The following is a 20,624-nucleotide window of genomic DNA, read 5'->3' on the forward strand; positions in this document are numbered from 1 at the left end:
ACCCTACATTAAGACTACAAATATTTTAAGGTAAGTAATGAGTGAACTGTATATACATTTTATCGCTCTGGGATGCTTAAATATCATAGAATAGTATGTGTGGGTGGGGAGGCCTGGTAAGGTAGCCTGGCTATTACCATACATACCACACTTGATTTCTTACAATAAATACTACTTGTCTCACCCTAGATTAAGACTATAAATATTTTATAAATATTTGATGAGTTTGTAACTAAAATATTCCTGAAACATTAAACACTAACATGTTTTATCTCTTGAATGAACTTGTGTATGTTTCACAAGATGGCTTTTTTGATTAAAACATTTCAGACACTCAGAACACTGATATGGTTTATCACCTGTATGTACTCTCACATGTTTCACAAGACTGCTTTTTACACTAAAACATTTCAGACACTCAGAACATTGATATGGTTTATCTCCTGTATGTACTCTCATATGTGTCACAAGACTGCTTTTTTGATTAAAACATTTCAGACACTCAGAACATTGATATGGTTTATCACCTGTATGTACTCTCATATGTGTCACAAGACTGCTTTTTTGATTAAAACATTTCAGACACTCAGAACATTGATACGGTTTTTCTCCTGTATGTACTCTCATGTGTGTCACAAGACTGCTTTTTACACTAAAGCAGTTCAGACACTCAGAACATTGATATGGTTTATCACCTGTATGTACTCTCATATGTTTCACAAGACTGCTTTTTACACTAAAGCATTTCAGACACTCAGAACATTGATATGGCTTATCTCCTGTATGTACTCTCATGTGTGTCACAAGATTACTTTTTTCACTAAAACATTTCAGACACTCAGAACATTGATATGGCTTATCTCCTGTATGTACTCTCACATGTTTCTCAAGATTACTTTTTTCACTAAAACATTTCAGACACTCAGAACATTCATATGATTTGTGTTCTTTATGGTTTTCCATATTTTATAAATGAAGGTATTTCATTTAAAATATTTTAGTCATACAACAGTGGTATAGTTAATCTTCCTAATATACTAACATTATTATTATTATTATTATTATTATTATTATTATTATTATCTGCTTTTGTGTTTCAACAAATTTCTCTGTATTCTTTTATTGGCCCTTTGAGGGTTCAAATCCCCAGTCTGAAAATTCCCCACAGGGTCTAAAAAATATTATTTTTTCTTAGGAAATCATAATCTTTTTCTAAATGTAATAAAATAAAATAATTTTATAAAGAAATGATGAAGTTATACTCTTGTAAATTTTGCTGTGCCAGATATATTTATGCATTGGCAATTTTGCCCATTTTGAGTCATGTTTTTTGCCAATTACATAGTTCCATGAGACCAAATTCTTAGCTATTTCACTAGTATGTGTTCTATATTATCTATTAAGCACATAAAATTGCCCAATTCAACTATTTCAACTTCCCAATAAAGTGATTGGAAAGTGGTAATATGGCCAATTTCACACAAAATTCAAAACATTCCAATTTCAAAATAGGATCCAGAATAATCAATGTAGGCAACCTGGCACTAAACTAACATTTCTACTACTTATTAATTATATTTGTAGGCTTTGCAGATGAATTTCATTTTGATTTTTTAATTCAAAAATTATTTTTATGCACACCAAAAAATAGAAAAGTTACTGTTATTCAATATTGTAATAATTGTATAAATAATATCAGTGCATTCAGCAGCACACATAAAACCCACCAGCTGACGTGTATTGGACACGTGATGTGGTTGTTTACCCTCTAATATTAGCAAAAACAGAACATTTCTACTACTCCGAACTCAATTTCAAGCTATTTTCAGTACTAAAATCCATCAAAGTCATTTCTGTAATACATCTTCTATTCTATCAAATGAGACCAAGAAACAGTAAATGCTACTATAAAAAACATATGAAAATACACCAGAAATTTTCTGTTTTAATCCAAAAACACAGTTGCACGTTTTTTTTCTCATTATGCACTGCCTGCTGCAGGATTTGTTTTATATAGTGCACACTTACCACACAGATGCATTCTCTCATATTTAGGCCCAAATTTACTACTCAAAGCTTATCTGAGTAAGCTGAGCTCATGATGTAGTAATGCAGCTTGGACCCCAGCTTAAAAGTCATAGAACTACAAAACGAACCCTCAAAGAATTAACTGCCATGAATTTTTAGATAGAATTCCCAGTATCAAACGCAAAATTGTTTAATTAGTAACAGCTAGTTAAAAATCCTCAAGAAGAACATCTGTTGCCTTTCTTGAAGTACTGAAGATATAGTGTCTGGTAAGACACAACCTGGTAGTCCTCCACAAAATACATCTGCAACAGAAACATGAGTCAGTATAGTACAATATTCCACAATTACCAACACAACATACTCAACCAATAAAGTTTTTTTCTCTATTGTCACAAGCTTCACTAAATAAAATTGTCACTTAGCCCTTTCAGGGTTTCTGACATACTAATACAGCTTATGCACTAGGGTTTTTGATGTACAGTGGACCCCCACCTTATGATGGCATCGCGTTACGTTAAATCTGCCATCCGATGCATTTGAATGCAAAAATTTTGCCTCATTCACGATGAGAAACTCGCCTCACGTGATTCGTCCGGGATGCGTCCCACGTGTGGCCTCAGCTGCCCCGTGGGTGCCAGTGTTTACAAGCCAGCCAGTGCAGTCGCATCTGAGCATACATTCAGTACATTTCATATTATCACAGTGTTTTGGTGCTCGTAGCTGCAAAATAAGTCACCATGGGCCCCAAGAAAGCTTCTAGTGATAACCCTGTGGTAAAAAGGGTGAAAATTACTATGGAAATGAAGAAGGAGATTGTGAATAAGTATGAAAGTGGAGTGCGTGCCTCTGAGCTGGCCAGGTTGTACAACAAACCCCAATCAACCATCTCTACTATCCTGGCCAACAAACAGGCAATCAAGGAAGCTGTTCTTGCAAAAGGTGCAAGTTTGTTTTTGAAACAGAGATCGCAAGTGATAGAAGATGTTGAGAGACTGTTATTGGTGTGGATAAACGAAAAACAGATAGCAGGAGATAGCAACTCTCAAGTGATCATATGTGAAAAGGCTAGGAAGTTGCATGACTATTTAATTAGAAAAATGCCTACAACTAGTGGTGATGAGAGTGAATTTAAGGCCAGCAAAGGTTGGTTTGAGAGATTTAAGAATTGTAGTGGCATACATAGTGTGATAAGGCATGGCGAGGCTTCCAGTTCAGACCAAAAAAGCAGCTGAAAAATATGTTAAGGAATTCAAGGACTACATAGACAGTGAAGAATTGAAACCTGAACAAGTGTTTAACCCTTTGAGGGTTTTGGTCGTACTAGTACGTCTAACGCATAGGGGTTTTTGACGTACTAGTACGCATAAATTCTAGCGGCCTCAAATCTCACAGGAAAAGGCTGATAAGCCTAGATGTGAGAGAATGGGTCTGTGTGGTGGGTGTGCGCAGTAGGAAAAAAATCTGGGACCCAGTGGTGCATTGTGGGAATGCCATCATAGTACACAATTTCCACCGTGCCCTGTGGTAAGAAGTTCCTCACTCCTCGGCGAATTGGGACACTTTTGTTCCCCAGTGACAGTTCTAATACAGATGGAAGTGACAGTGAAGATGAGTTTCATGGTTCTGGTGAGGTTTTGACCGAAACTAATGACCATAATATGGGTAATAGTGAGGAAAACCCAGACAACCCACAGCCTTCCACCTCTGGTGCTGGGCCATCTTGTTCACGTTCAGTTGTACCAGAATCAAAGAGGAAACTCCTATTTTCCAAAATCCCAGACTCAGATGTGAGCATTGGTGATGATAGTGATAGTGATTATGAACTACAAGCTCTTCAAACTTGTTCCAAGAATGGAGGAGGAGGAGGAGGCGGAGGAGGAGGAGGCAAGAGGAGGAGGAGGCAGAGGAGGAGGAGGAGGAGGAAGAAGAGGAGGAGGAGGAGGAGGAGGAGGAGGAGGAGGAAGAAGAGGAGGAGGAGGAGGAGGAAGAAGAGGAGGAGGAGGAGGAAGAAGAAGACTACGTAATGATAACAATAATACATAATAATAATAATACATAATAATAATAATACATAATAATAATACATAATAATAATAATCATAGGTAATAATAAATGTTCACCCATGACAGTAACAAGATAAGGGGAGATAACATCTGATAAGTGCTGACGTTTGATGAGGGTAAATGAGGGTAGAGCTGATGCCAAAAGATGAGATGAACATCGCCCTCCCTTTGTTTTTGCTGGTATACTAACATTTCTGTCTGTCTATTTGCCTGTCTGTCAAGCTCCCTGTCTATCCGTCTAGCTCTCTGTCTCAGAGAGCCACAAGACTGCGTCATCACTTTTACTCACATCTTCAAGCAGAGTATAGCACTTTGTCTGGGTTTCTTGGGTTATCCTAGGTAATATATACTATGTATACTTGTATTTATGTGTACCTGTGAGACAGAGATAAAAAGACAGATAGAATGAGGGAGAAAGATAATTAGATAGAATGGAGGAAGGGAAGCAGCATCCGACCCCATTGTTTTGACAGGCGGGAGGGGGGAGTGAGTAATGAGACAATATGTCATTTTGACAGCTGCCGACTCCTGGTAATTTACACTATGGAGGAGAAGGAGAAGGAGGAAGAGTAGGGGGAAGAGGAAGAAGAGGAGGAGGAGGAAGAGGAATAAGAGGAAGAGGAGGAGGAAGAGGAATAGTAGGAGGAAGATTAGGGGGAAGAGGAGGAAGAGGAGGAGGAGGAAGAGGAAGAGTAGGAGGAAGAGGAAGAGTATGAGGAAGAGTAGGGGGAAGAGGAGGAAGAGTAGGGGGAAGAGGAGGAAGAGGAAGAAGAGGAGGAGGAGGGTGGAACACTAGTACACTGGTACTGGTACACTAACATTTCTGTCTGTCTATTTGTCTGTCTGTCAAGCTCCCTGTCTATCTGTCTATCCGTCTAGCTCTCTGTCTCAGAGAGCCACAAGACTGTGTCATCACTTTTACTCACATCTTCAAGCAGAGTATAGCACTTTGTCTGGATTTCTTGGGTTATCCTAGGTAATTTATACTATGTATACTTGTATTTATGTGTACCTGTGAGACAGAGATAGACAGACAGATAGAAAGAGAGAGACAGATTGAAAGAGATAGAATGAGGGAGAAAGATAAAACACCATTGTGTATGACACCATGTTTCAGAGTTCCACAAGCTGCAGAACTAATAGGAATATGTTCAGTGACTGTATATTGGTATTATTATTATAATAAAAAAAGAAGCGCTAAGCCACAAGGGCTATACAGCGCTGCAGGGTAGGGAAGGAAGCAAGGGAATTGGATGGCAGAAGGGAGGGGGGGTGATCAGCAGGTTACAGAAAAGAGCGGGGCAGGGGATAGTACGGGGGTAGAGGGTAGCAAGAGATTGAAGTAGAAAGGGCTGAAAGTATCAGAATTTGTGAAGTAAGTCAGTTGTTGTCAAAAAGTCAATGAGAGAGTCCGGATGAAAGGTGGGTCCATCAGTGAGAAGGGAAGGTAAAGGGAGAGCAGCGGAGCGAAGACGACGACAGAGGTAAATTCTGCGTGCTCGTTGATAAAGTGGGCAGTCCAACAGAATGTGGCTGACTGATAATGGAGCTTGGCAATTCTCACAGAGAGGAGCAAGACGCCTCTCCATGAGATATCCATGAGTAAGACGAGTATGGCCAATGCGAAGACGGGAGAGAGTAGTCTCCCAACCTCGACACTGGTGATAAGAAGACGGCCAGTAACCTATACTTGGTTTAATAGACTGAAGTTTGTTGCCGAGCATAGTAGACCAACGTTGTTGCCAACGGGTGTGAAGGTGGGAAGATATTACAGCAAAATAGTCTGTAAATGGAATACCTCTATAAGAAACTGGTAGGTCATGTACTGCTGACCGCGCAGCAGTGTCTGCCTGTTCATTGCCCTGTACATCAACATGACCAGGGACCCAACAAAACACAATATCTTTATGCTTGGTAAAGATGCGGCTTAGCCAAAGTTGGATACGGAGGACTAAGGGGTGAGGTGTATCAAATTTTTGTATAGCCTGTAAAGCACTAAGGGAGTCTGAGACAACCACAAATGATGACACAGGCATAGATGCAATACGGATAAGTGCTGTAAGGATGGCATATAATTCAGCAGTAAAAATACTAGCCGAAGATAGTAAATGCCCTTGTACGACGCTGTCCGGAAACACTGCTGTGAATCCTACGCCATCAGAAGACTTAGAGCCATCTGTGTACACAGCAATGGCATGAGAATGACAGTGAAAGTGGTCAAGAAAAAGAGAGCGGGAAGCGACCGTAGACAGTTGGGCTTTCGAGCAAGGGAAGGAGAAAGAACAGACTCGAACAGCTGGAACTTCCCAGGGGGGTAGGGAAAAGTGAGATGCTACATGTACATAGAAAGGTGGTAGTTGAAGAGAAGACAAGAGCGAATGAAGGCGAAGAGAGAAGGGACGGAGTAAACAGGGGCGGCGAACAAATAAAGAATGTCTACTAATATCAGTGACCATTCTATAAATGGAAGGATTGCGGAGATCATGAGAGCGTACATAGTAGCGCAGGCAATGGGCATCACGGCGATCGGATAAGGATGGAACGTTCGCTTCTGCATAGAGGCTCTCGACAGGGCAAGAGCGGAAAGCACCAAGGCATAAACGTAATCCTTGGTGATGAATGGGGTTAAGACTAGAGAGAGTAGCAGGAGATGCCGCTGAATAGATCTGGTCACCATAATCAAGTTTCGATAAAATAAGGGTGGAATGTAGGCGAAGGAGGGTTCGACAATCAGCTCCCCACGAAAGATGAGCAAGGGTTTTAAGAAGATTCAGCCGGCTGTGACAAGTTGCCTTCAGAGAGGTAATGTGAGGTTTCCAGGATAACCTACGATCAAAGAGGAGGCCCAGAAACTTGACTGTATCACGTTCAGGGATACGGGAGCCATAGAGGTACAAAGGATGATCGGAGATGACAGAGCGTCTAGTGAAAGTGATTTGGTGGGTTTTAGTGCTGGAAAATTTAAACCCACGTGTGGTGGCCCAATTGGAAACACGGTCGACTGCATGTTGGAGAGAAACTGTAAGGAGGTGACAGTCAGCGCCTGCACAGGCAATAGCAAAGTCATCAACATAGAGTGATGACCAAATATTTGATGGAAGACTAGAGGCCAAATCATTAATAGCAAGGAGAAAAAGTGTTGTGCTCAGAACACATCCCTGGGGGACACCTTCAGCTTGGATAAAGTCCGGGGAGAGCACATTATTAACCCGAACACGGAAATGCCTGTCAGTTAAAAAGTTCTTAAGGAAGGATGGTAGATTGCCTTGAAGGCCTAAGGAGTGGGCTTGGGCTAAAATATTATACCTCCAAGTTGTGTCATATGCCTTCTCAAGGTCAAAAAATATGGCAATAACTGAGTGGTTATTCGCAAAGGCATTACGAACATACGTATCCAAGCGCAGTAAGGGGTCTATGGTAGAACGTCCCTTACGAAAGCCATATTGACGAGTGGAGAGACTGTTGTGTGTCTCTAAATACCACACTAAATGTCTATTTACTAGACGTTCCATTACTTTGCAAACTGCACTGGTAAGAGCAATGGGACGATAGTGGGAGGTTTCATGTCCCGTAGTGCCTGGTTTGCGGAAAGGGAGAACAATGGCGGATTTCCACAGCTGTGGAAGAACTCCTTGTGACCAAATAAGATTGTAAAGGCGTAATAGGACTGCAAGGGCTGACTGATGTAAATGTTGTAGCATACGAATATGAATGTCGTCGAGCCCAGCTGCCGATGATCGACAAGCTGAGAGTGTTGCCTCCAGTTCTTGAAGTGTAAAAGGCACATTATACTGTTCTTCTCTGAGAGAAGAAAAGTCCAAGGGTGCTAACTCTCTGGCAGACTTTGAGGAAAGAAATGAGGGGCATAGATGGAGTCCCTGAGAAATACGGACCAGATGATTGCCAATTTCATTGGCAACATCTAGTGGGTTTGCTATATCAACACCGGCAACCCGCAGAACAGGAGCCGGGTCAGGAGAATATTTATGACTCAGTTTTCGTACTTTTTTCCAGACTGCACTCATAGAGGAAGCAGAGGTGATGGTGGAGACATAATCTCGCCAGCAAGTGCGTTTAGCGTCACGGATGACACGGTGAGCGATCGCACGCTTCTGTTAAAAATCAAGGAGTCGCTCTGTGGTTCTATTGTACCGGTACCTGCCCCAAGCAGCGCGTTTCAAACGTACTGCACGAGCACAAGCAGGAGACCACCAAGGCACGCATTTCTGAGAATGCCTGCCCGAAGTTTGGGGTATAGAATGAGAAGCTGCGGTGAAAACGGAGGATGAGAAGAGGTGTAAAAGCTCATCAATGGAGGACGAAGAAGGAACCTCTTTAAAAACAGTTAGGTGTGAGTAAAGGTACCAATTTGCCCGATTAAATTGCCAGCATGGGGTGCGAAGAGGTGGCGAATATGAAGGGGAAGTAAGAATGATTGGGAAATGATCACTGTCATGTAAGTCCGGGAGAACAGACCAAGTGAAGTCTAATGCGGCGGAGGAAGAGCAGATTGAGAGATCGATGCAAGAGAGAGTATGAGTCCGAGGATCAAAATGGGTGTGAGTACCTGTATTTAAAACATGGAGGGGGTGGGTGGCAAGAAAAGCCTCTAACTGAATTCCACGGGAATCACAGTGAGACCCCCCCAGAGGAAATGGTGGGCATTAAAATCACCAAGTAACAGAATCGGTGGCGGTAATGACGAAACAAGGAAGGCAAAATCCAGAATAGATAATGCCCGAGAAGGAGAGAGATATAAAGAACAGAGCGTATACCACCTATGTAAGTGGATACGGGCTGCTGTGTAATGCAGCGAAGTATGAACAAATAGCTGAGGGTACGGAATATCAGTGCGGAGAAGAAGGGCACTTTCATTAAAGGTCCCATCAGGAAAAGGATCTGAAGAATACAATAAATTATAGCCTGAGATGTGAGAAATAACAGCTGAGTGTAATTTTGGTTCCTGTAAGCAAACACCAACAGGGGCAAACTGGGAGTGTAACATCTGAAGCTCACCCTGATTACCCCTGAGGCCGCGTATATTCCACTGTAAATAGGCCATGATTGGCAATGATAAAGATACTTGAAATCTTCAGGTAAGGGTTCCTACGGACTAGAAGGGTTAGAAAAGTCCACGTGCAGAGGCAGTGGAAAATGTTCAAGCAGCGAAGGAACCGTGCGCTGTGAAGAAAGGAGTTGCGCAGATGGAGCAGAGGAGAGAGAAAGAGTGGAAGGTGGATCAGTGTCCATTGATGGTTTGGTCTCTGCAATATATTCAGAGATTGCTTCAAGTGTTTCGGAATTCAGAGATGTCGTATGGGAGACAATATTGGGAATGGTAGGGGGAGGATGAGTAAAGATTGGAACTGTATTGGACTGTACCAAGGTAGGGGGGGGGCGAAAGGGTGGAGGGAACTGGAGAAGCGTGGCAGGGGACAGAAGAGGCAGGAACCTAGGAGGTGGCAGAAGAGGAAGAAACTTGGGAGGGAACAGGGGAGGAAGGTACATTACGAGGAGGAGGGTGAACCTCTGCACTTGTAACTGAGCCAGTGAGAGGGGAAGAACTAGGGACAGAGACAGGGAGGGTAAAATGAGGAGGTGGAAGATGGGTAGGAGGTGTTACCGGACCTTTTTTTGACTTTTGAGAAGTAGAGGGACGATTGGGAGGAGGTGTCGTACGAGGTCTCGTCGATACTGAGGCTTGTGAGAGAGAACTCGAAGAAGCGAGATTAGACTGAGGCGTTGAAGTAGGGACGTCTGAGCCGAGGACAGCAAAAGGATTAGATACAGGAGAGATTATGGGAGAGGTAACCACAGAGGTGGGTGTAGAAGATGGGATACCAGAAGTGGGGGGACGTTTTGAAACATGGGAATAAGAAACACGTGGGAGTCTCCCTTGGAGGCGGAGATGAGAAACTGCCATGGCATAAGGGAGACCTTCTGTCTCTTTGAGGTAACGGATTTCCCGCTCGTTTAAATAGACCTGACAACGGCGAGAGTACGAAGGGTGAGCCTCATGACAGTTAAGGCAAGAGGGAGATCGATTGCAAGACATATTAGAATGGTCATCGGCACCACAGACTGGGCATTCGGTGATAGATCTGCAATATTTCGCTGGATGGCTAAATCGCCAGCAATTTCTACACTGTTGTGGTGTAGGGATCACCTTTCGAACTTGTAACCGATGTCCTGCTATATAAACTGAGGATGGGAGTTCTCGGCTGTCAAAAGTTAAACGAGCCACATTGCTAGGGTATCGTCTCCGCCCACGGGCAGGAAGAACGTAAGTGTCTACCTTGAGGATTGGGAGAACTTGGAGTTCCAGCCGTTCTAGAATGTCAGTGCCACATGTCTGGAAATTTTGTTGAACTATGGTATGGGGCAGAATGACGGTACCACTACAAGAATTGAGGGAATGATGTTTTTCAAGAGTGACAGGAACAGTATCGATATGGGAAAGACGAGAGAGCTCATGAGCCTGGGTAGCATTCTGTATGGTAATGATGCACGTACCGCTCTTAAGAGCATGAAAAGAAATATCTTTACCAACATGGCGTAGGAGTGCCTTGCCAATACTATGGTCAGAAAGATAGGCAGTAGAGGAAGTTGGTCGTAAAGTGAAGAATTTAGTCCACTGTTCAGTCTGAAACTGAGCGTGGAAAGGTAGTGAAGGACGTGTCGATCGTTTCTGAGAAGAACGAGAAGGTGGAGAAGTATCATCAGCAGGTAATTGTCGTTGGCGTTTAGGCGTGGGACCAGAGTTGGTCCGACGTGGAACGGGTCGGCGATTTGAAAATTGCCGCACCGTAGAGGGAGAGGCCGGAAGCATAGTCAGAGGAGAGCGAAGGTCCGATAAATCGAAGGAGTCAGTCGAGGCCTCAGTACCTGAAGCGGGTGAGGAAACAGCACCAGCAATAGGTACAGAGGCATGAGGAATGTCTGAAGAGTGGTCCAAAGACGAGGCGGGGTCAGAACGGGGTGCGGTATCAAGAAGGGGCCCGGGGGTACCAGGTTCATGGACTAGGGCTGCCATGGTTAGGTTACTTCTTTCTTTTTGTTTTTAAGAAAAAAAAGAAAGAAAAGAAAATAAAAATAAAAAAAAGAAAAAAAAAGGGGGGACCGGGGAGGGATAGGTCCTAGGAGGAATGAAAGGGCCAGAAATCTCCCTCCGCGCCCAAGAGGACCTCAGCACCGCAAGTAGCACAGATGCAGCATGGAACCCATGCCATACCCTACCCATCATGCTAGTAAACTAACAATCCGAGATAGCAACCTCACATCTGCCGAGCTACCTCGGTGGACAAAAGAGAGGGCGGCCGGATATCCGCCACAAAGCATACCTCCTTCGGCCACCACCCCCAGAATCCGAAAGGTGGCTTCCAGAGATACATTCGTCGCCCGAAAGACACCCAAAGCTACTCCGGGATACCGGAGAGGGATCGGGACATCCCCAGGCGATCCAGATTCCACGGCAAACTACGCCACCGCTAAGAACCTCAACGGAATGGGATGGACCCCGGTATCCTTTCCTCTACCTAGGAACTAGCGCGCCTGTGGGAGAAATCCCAAAGGACAAAAAGACGAAGGGTAAAAGGGAGGGGTGGGGAGGGGGAGGAGGAAAGGAAAAAGGGGAGGATGGGGAGGATGGGATAAGGGAGGGGAGATTGGGGGGTAATTAGGTTCGGTCTGAGGAAGAAGACCGATAGGTCTAATTCCTCAGACCAAGAGCTTCTTCACCACGCCAAGGAGCCCCCCTTGAAGAGGTGTATATTGGTATATATATTATAGAACAATAATAATAAACAATGTTTTGTATTGTTTGTTTTTGTAAACAAGTTTTGTAAACAATATATTGATAATTATGTTTTGTGTGCTTATTGTGTTGTATACAACGAGTGTATATATGTACATTGCACCTTACTTTGGTCTCATAGGCCACATAAGTTATGTGAAAAAATAAAATAGTGAAAAAAACAACAAACCTTCAAATACAAGTAAACTAAAGTTTACCGGGTGAGCGGCAGTCGCCGCTGTTGCCATACGCGGCTCATTTTCTGCAAACTTCATGCATCCATATCTCCGTAAGTATTGATGGTAAATTTTTTTTGTTTATCCTATAATGTTTAGAAAAAAAAACTCTATTTTTTCATAAGAAAAAATAATTTTTTTTTTTTTTTGAAATTTGGCCGACCCTGAGAACGAGTTTCGGAGAGGGCCTGTCGACCCTCAAAGGGTTAATTGCAACATAACGGGCCTGTTTTGGAAGAAATTGCCAAGCAGAACCTATATTACTCAGGAGGAAAAGGCACTCCCAGGACATAAGCCTATGAAAGACAAGCTTACTCTTCTGATGTGTGCTAATGCTAGTGGTGATTGTGAAGTGAAGCCTTTATTGATGTATCACTCTGAAACTCCCAGAGTGTTCATTCAAAACAATGTTCTCAAGGCTAATTTGTGTGTGCTGTGGAGGGCAAACAGTAAGGCATGTGTCACTTGGGACTTTTTCTATGACAGTTACATATGCATTTGCCCACAATGTGAAAAATTGCCAAATGGAAAAGAAATTGGACCTTAAGTGCCTCCTGGTATTAGACAATGCTCCTGGTCATCCTTCAGACTTGGCAGAGCGACTTTCTGGGGACATGAGCTTCATTAAAATCAAGTTTTTGCCTCCTAATGCCACTCCTCTCCTGCAGCCCATGGACCAGAAGGTCATTTCAAACTTCAAAAAACTCTACACAAAAGCTATGTTTCAAAAGTGCTTTGAAGTGACCTTAGGCACTCAATTGACTCTAAGAAAGTTTTGAAAAGATCACTTTAGTATCCTCGGATCTGTAAACCTTATAGGCAAGGCTTCATAGGGAGTGACTAAGAGGACCTTGAACTCTGCTTTGAAGAAACTGTGGCCAGAATGTGTAGACAAAAAGGATTTTGAAGGGTTTGGGACTAACCCTGAAAAGTGTATGCCAGTTGTGGAATCAATTGTGGCATTGGGGAAGTCCTTGGGACTGGAGGTTAGTGGGGAGGATGTGGAAGAGTTGGTGGAGGAAGACAACGAAGAACTAACCACTGATGAGCTGCTAAATCATCTTCAACAGCAAGAAGCCAGACCTGAGGAAACTGCTTCGGAGCAGGGGAAAGAGAAATTGAAGAAGTTGTCTACTTCAAAGATTAAGGAAATGTGTGCAAAGTGAGTTGAAGTGCAAACCTTTATGGATGAAAATCACCCTCACACAGCTATTGCAAGCTGTGCTGGTGACTATTACAATGACAATGTTTTGAACCACTTTAGACAAATCATAAAGGAACAAGAGGTCCAGAGCTCTAGGGACAGATATGTTGTGCAATTGAGGTCCAGTGACTCTCAAGCTGGTCCTAGTGGCATTAAAAGAAGAAGGGAAGTAACCCTGGAAAAGGACTTGCTACCTCAAGTCCTAATGGAAGGGGATTCCCCTTCTAAACAATAACTCTCCCCTCCTCCCATCCCATCAATCATCACCAGATCTTCATTAAAGGTAAGTGTCATGTATTCTATTCTTAGTAGAGTAGTAACTGTGCATGTTTTCTTCAGTTTGTGTATATTAAAATTAATATTTCATGTGGTAAATTTTCTTTTTTCATACTTTGGGGTGTCAGGAACAGATTAATTTGATTTCCATTATTTCTTATGGGGAAAATTAATTCACCTTACGATAATTTTGGCATACAATGAACTCTCAGGAACGGATTAATAGTGTAAGGCGGGGATCCACTGTACTAGTACGCCTAAATTCTAGTGCCCTCAAATCTAGTGAGAGAAAGCTGGTAGGCCTGCATATGAAAGAATGGGTCTACGTGGTCAGTGTGCACAGTATGAAAAAAATCCTGCAGCACACAGTGCGTAATGAGAAAAAAAAAAAACTTTCACAGTGTTTTTGGTTTAAAACAGCTACTTTGCACTGTATTTTTGTATGTTATTTATGATGTTATTCTAGTTTTCCTTGTCTCATTTTACAGAATGGAAGACATATTGCAGAAATTGAGATGATTTTGACTGGTTTTAAAATGAAAAGTACCTTGAAATGGTCCAAGTCGGACCGAAGCATTGTCATAAGCTCCTCTCTTCAATGTGCGGGTTATTTGTGTATTGTTCCAGTCACGGTATTGTGCCTTTTTTTATTTATTGAGCTCACAGTAGCAGAAATCTTCGATTTTTGCCAAAGTTTAAAAGTAAACAAATCATGCCAAGCGTCAAATACACGTCAACTGGTGAGTCTGATGTTCTTTCACAAGTTCACTGATATTATTTATACCATTTCTACACTAATGTAGTAATCTGCATAACAGTAAATCTTCTATTTTTTGTGAGAATAAAAATTCAATGTGGAAAGCAAAAGAATGTAAGAGGGGCATGGGGACATAACTAATGAACAGAGGAAATATTGACAAAATTGCTAAATTCTGACTACTTTATTGGATAGTTGAAATCGGTAAATGAGCGGTTTCTTGTACTCATTTGACAGAAAAAATGGAGTTCTAGCAAAAGAGTTATGATTTTTGTCGACTAGTATACTGGAATTGGCTGAAAATAGGGCTCAATAGTCGCCGATACATAAACATTGTCGAGACCACTAACTTCACAAGAGTATAATTCCATAAGTTTTCCATCAGTTTCATACTTTTGGTGTCATTATGATCGGGAAAAGATTCCCTATCTTTTCATAAGAAAAAATAATTTATTTTTTTTTAATTTTGGTGACCCTGAGAACAAGTCTGGGCAAGGGCCTGGTGACCCTGAAAGAATTAAATGTTTATCTGTAAAGATCTTCAAGATTAATCAAAAGTTGTATATAATAATAATTATGTTAACTAATAATTGTGTAAACAATTTGACTTCAACACAACCATCTTTAATTTTTATTATATTCTTGGAGTATAATAATATTAACCCTTCCAGGGTTTTTGACGTACTAGTACGGCTTACGCACCAGGGTTATTGATGTACTAGTACGGCTTATGCACCAGGGTTATTGATGTACTAGTATGGCTTACACACCAGGGTTATTGATGTACTAGTTTGGCTTACACACCAGGGTTATTGATGTACTAGAACACCTAAATTCTAGTGCCTTCAAATCTAGCGAGAGAAAGCTGGTAGGCCTACATATGAAAGAATGTGTCTATGTGGTCAGTGTGCACAGTATAAAAGAACCCTGCAGCACACAGTACATAACAAAAAAAAAACCTTTGTGTTTTTGGATTAAAACAGCCACATAGCACTGTATTTTCATATGGTATTTATGGTTGTATTCTAGTTTTCCTGGTCTCATTTTATAAAATGGAAGACATTACAGAAATTGAGATCATTTTGATTGGTTTCACAGTGAAAAGTACCTTGAAATTGAGCTCAAAGTAGCAAAAATCTTCAATTTTTACCAAAGTTCAAAAGTAAACAAATCATGCCAAGCGTCCAATATACGTCAACTGGTGAGTCTAATATTCTTTCACAAATGCACTAATATTATTTATACCATTTTTACACTAATGCAGTAGTCTGTATAACAGTTAATCTTCTATTTTTTGTAAGAATAAAAATCCAAAGTGGAAAGCAAAAGAAATATACGAGTGGCCTGGGGACATGACTAACAAACAGAGAACTTGCTACTTTAGTGCCAGGAATGTCTTTTTTGTTTATTCTGAACCCTATTTGGAAATTGGCATCTTTTGAAATTTATGTGAAATTGGCAAAATTGCTAAATTCTGACCACTTTATTGGATAGTTGAAATAGCTAAATGGGTGGTTTCTTGTACTTATTCAATAGAAAAAAATCGATTTCTAGTGAAATAAATATGATTTTTGTCGACTAGTACACAGGAATTGGCAGAAAATAGGGCTCAAAATGGGCAAAATCGCCGATGCGTAAACATAGTCGAGACCGCTAACTTTGCAAGAGCATAATTCCCTAAGTTTTCCATCAAATTTCATACTTTTGGTGTCATTATGATTGGGAAAAGATTATCATTTTATAAGAATTTTTTTTTTTTTCCGAAAATTTTTTGACCCAGAGAATAAGTTTAGGAGAGGGCCTCTTGACCCTAAAAGAGTTAATGCAGCCTCTCCTCATTTAACGACATACTCGTTTACCGACACCTCAGACTTACGATGGGCTCTCTGACCAGTTTGCATACCTAAATAACGTATATTAGAGCTGATTTCCTGTATTCAGCTTATTACAATATACAGTACACTACTATATAAACATTTAAAAATATAACAGAAATGTAATAAATGGAGCAAAGGTGACATTACAACAATACCAAAGATGGTTGACACAAACCCACTATCATTATATTATGCTCCTCACATAGTGATAAATTTGTATACCGTCGTGGTCTAAGGAATGGAACTCTGTTGTTGAGTGAGGAGAAGCAATAATATAATCAAGGTGCTAAACCTGAAAAGGTTATAAAGCACTGCAGGGTGAATTGTGCTAAAGAAGGTATATACAAAGGTCAGAGACTAGTGTGTTGTAAGAGTGTGCAAAAGGTAGAGTTAGGAAAGGTTGTGACCCAAAAGCACAAAAATTTGATGGAAAACTTTTGGAATTACACTCTCACAAATTTAGTAGTCATGCTATATTTACTTATCAGTGATTTTGCCTCTTTTCAGCCCTAATTTGGGCCAATTCCAGTCGACCAAACTCATAGCTATGACGTTAGAACTCCTTTCATTCTATCAACTGAGTACAAGAAACTGCCCATTTACCTATTTCAACTACTTAGTAAAGTGATCAGAAAATCCTAATTTTTCCAATTTCACACAAAATTCAAGAAAGACCATTTTCAAAATAGGGTCCAGAATAAATAATGAAGACATTCCTGACACTAAAATAACATTTTCTCTGTTCATTATTCACCTCTCCAGGAGCTTCTTATATTATGCTTGCTTTTCATTTCAAATTTTTATTCACACAAAAAACAGAAGATTTACTCTTATTCATACAATTGTATAATTACAATAATTGTACTATTGAAACTATTGTACAACTTAAACTACAATAAATTTCTTAAGTATTAAGTAGTCTGTAAGCCATTAAATTAAGTCTGCCCAAAATGCCTAGACATGATAGTGGCTCTTTGTACTGCAACACATTACTGGAAATACAGTGGAATCTCAAATTTCGAACGTATCGCTTATCGAACACTTCAAAAAACGACCGCTTTTTTCGAACCAACTTTGTCCCTATTATTGAACTCGCCCCTATTTTCAAACTGCCGGGTACCAGATCTGTCTGCCAGCCCACTGTCCACGTCCCCGCGCAGGCACCGTGAGCCAGTCTGGCTTTGTTGATGCTTGAGTGAACACTAACCTGTCCTCTCATTTAAACATTTCACAATTAATTCATTGTGCTCAGTGCTTGTGGGACTGTGAAATAAGCTACCATGGGCCCAGAAGAAACTTCCTAGTGGTACCCCATGATAAAGAAAGTGAAAAACACCATAGATGTGAAGAAGGAAATATTACAGAGGTATTAGAGGAGTGTGAAATTTGTTGAGCTTGTCAGGAGGTATGGGAAATACAAGTCGAGCATCGCTTCTATCCTGGCAAAGAAAGAACAAATCAAGGAAGCTGATGTTGAGAAAGGTTTTTTTTTTATTGTTATTATTAACACACTAGCCGATTCCCACCAAGGCAGGGTGGCCCGAAAAAGAAAAACTTTCACCATTATTCTCTTCATTTCTGTCTTGCCAGAGGGGTGCTTTACACTAGAGTTTATAAAACTGCAACATTAACACCCCTCCTTCAGAGTGCAGGCACTGTACTTCCCATCTCCAGGACTCAAGTCCGGCCTGCTGGTTTCCCTGAATCCCTTCATAAATCTTACTTTGCTCACACTCCAACAGCACTTCAAGTATTATAAATTATTTGTCTCCATTTACTCCTATCAAATGTGCTCACACATGCTTGCTGGAAGTCAAAGCTCCTCGCAAACAACACCTCCTTTACCCTCTCCCTCCAACCTTTCCTAGGCTGACCCCTACCCCACCTTCCTTCCACTACAGATTGATACACTCTTGAAGTCATTCTGTTTCGTTCCATTCTCTCTACATGTCCGAGTAGGGTGGTAGACAGTAACCACCCAGGGAAGTACTACCGTCCTGCCAGATGACTGTGGAACAGAAACCTGTAACTGTTACATGATGGTACGATTGCTGGTGTCTTTTTCTGTCTCATAAACACGCTGGATAACAGGGATATCTTGCTACTTCTACTTAAACTTATGTTACACTTCACAGGCATGCATATGCATATAAATATATTATATATATATACAGTGGACCCCCGCATAACGGACGCCTTGCATAGCGGACAATCCGCATAGCGGACGCTTTGTTCGCTAAAATTTTGCCCCGCATAGTGGACAAAAACCCGCTCAGCGGCCTTCGTCCGAGACGCGTCCAATGTGCGCCCTCAGCCAGCCTCACATGTGCCGCCTGTGCCATTGTTTACCAGCCAGCCTCCGCGGTAACATTCAAGCATACAATCAGAATATTTCGTATTATTACAGTGTTTTCGGTGCTGTTTCTGGAAAATAAGTGACCATGGGCCCCAAGAAAGCTTCTAGTTCCAACCCTACAGCAATAAGGGTTAGAATTCCTATAGAAATGAAGAAAGAGATCATTGATAAGTATGAAAGTGGAGTGCGTATCACCGACCTGGTCAGGTTGTACAAGAAACCCAAATCAACCATCTCTTCTATTGTGGGCAAGAAAACGGCAATCAAGGAAGCTGTTCTTGCCAAAGGTTTAACTGTGTTTTCGAGACAAAGATCGCAAGTGATGGAAGATGTTGAGAGACTCTTATTGGTGTGGATAAATGAAAAACAGCTAGCAGGAGATAGCGTCTCTCAAGCGATCATATGTGAAAAGGCTAGGAAGTTGCATGAAGATTTAATTAAAAAAAGGCCTGCAACTAGTGATGATGTGAGTGAATTTAAGGCCAGCAAAGGTTGGTTTGAGAGATTTAAGAAGCATAGTGGCATACATAGTGTGATACGGCATGGTGAGGCTGCCAGTTCGGACCACAAAGCGGCTGAAAAATATGTGCATGAATTCAAGGAGTACATAGAAACTGAAGGACTGAAACCTGAACAAGTGTTTAATTGTGATGAAACAGGCCTGTTCTGGAAGAAAATGCCAAGCAGGACCTACATTACTCAGGAGGAAAAGGCACTCCCAGGACATAAGCCTATGAAAGACAGGCTTACTTTGTTGATGTGTGCCAATGCTAGTGGTGATTGCAAAGTTAAGCCTTTATTAGTGTATCACTCTGAAACTCCCAGAGCGTTCAGGCAAAAGAATGTCCTCAAGGATAATTTGTGTGTGCTGTGGAGGGCAAACAGTAAGGCATGGGTCACTAGGGAATTTTTCTATAACTGGTTACACCATGCATTTGCCCCCAATGTGAAAGATTACCTAACTGAAAAGAAATTAGAACTTAAGTGCCCCCTGGTGTTAGACAATGCCCCTGGTCATCCTACAGACGTGGCAGAGCGACTTTATGGGGACATGAGCTTCATTAAGGTGAAGTTTTTGCCTCCTAATACCACTCCTCTCCTGCAGCCCATGGACCAGCAGGTCGTTTCCAACTTCAAGAAACTGTACACAAAAGCTCTGTTTCAAAAGTGCTTTGAAGTGACCACAGACACTCGATTGATTCTAAAAGAGTTTTGGAAGGATCACTTTAATATCCTCAATTGTGTAAACCTTATAGGTAAGGCTTGGGAGGGAGTGACTAAGAGAACCTTGAACTCTGCTTGGAAGAAACTGTGGCCAGAATGTGTAGACAAAAGGGATTTTGAAGGGTTTGAGGCTAACCCTGAGAGGAGTATACCAGTTGAGGAATCAATTGTGGCATTGGGGAAGTCCTTGGGGTTGGAGGTTAGTGGGGATGATGTGGAAGAGTTGGTGGAGGAGGACAATGAAGAACTAACCACTGATGAGCTGATAGATCAACTTCAAGAGCAAGAGGCCAGACCTGGGGAAACTGGTTCAAAGGAGGGGAGAGAGAAATTGAAGGAATTGCCTACTTCAAAGATTAAGGAAATGTGTGCAAAATGGCTTGAAGTGCAAACCTTTTTTGATGAAAATCACCCTCACACAGCTATTGCAAGCCGTGCTGGTGACTGTTATAATGACAATGTTGTGAACCACTTTAGACAAATCATAAAGGAATGAGAGGTACAGGCCACTATGGACAGATATGTTGTGCGAAAGAAGTCCAGTGACTCTGAAGCTGGTCCTAGTGGCATTAAAAGAAGAAGGGAAGTAACCCCAGAAAAGGACTTGCCTCCTCAAGTCTTAATGGAAGGGGATTCCCCTTCTAAACACTAACACTCTCTCTCCCCTCCTCCCATCCCATCAATCATCACCAGATCTTCAATAAAAGTAAGTGTCATGTAATTGTGCATGCCTTTTTCAGTTTGTGTGTACTAAAATTAACATTTTTTTGGGGTAAAAAATTTTTTTTTTCATACTTTTGGGTGTCT

General features: G+C 41.5%; 1 long non-coding RNA gene across 1 annotated transcript in view; it reads right to left on the reverse strand.

Annotated features, from left to right (window-relative positions):
* Positions 1-244: 244 nt before the first annotated feature.
* Positions 245-20,624, reverse strand: part of LOC138851689 (uncharacterized) — a 52,856-nt gene continuing 32,476 nt past the window's right edge. Inside the window, exon 2 of the long non-coding RNA XR_011391350.1 lies at positions 245-2,333. This is a non-coding gene — a long non-coding RNA (uncharacterized lncRNA). The remainder of the gene's footprint in view (positions 2,334-20,624) is intronic.

The sequence above is a fragment of the Cherax quadricarinatus genome, unplaced genomic scaffold (assembly GCF_038502225.1).
Source record: "Cherax quadricarinatus isolate ZL_2023a unplaced genomic scaffold, ASM3850222v1 Contig1623, whole genome shotgun sequence".
NCBI classification, from domain to species: domain Eukaryota; kingdom Metazoa; phylum Arthropoda; class Malacostraca; order Decapoda; family Parastacidae; genus Cherax; species Cherax quadricarinatus.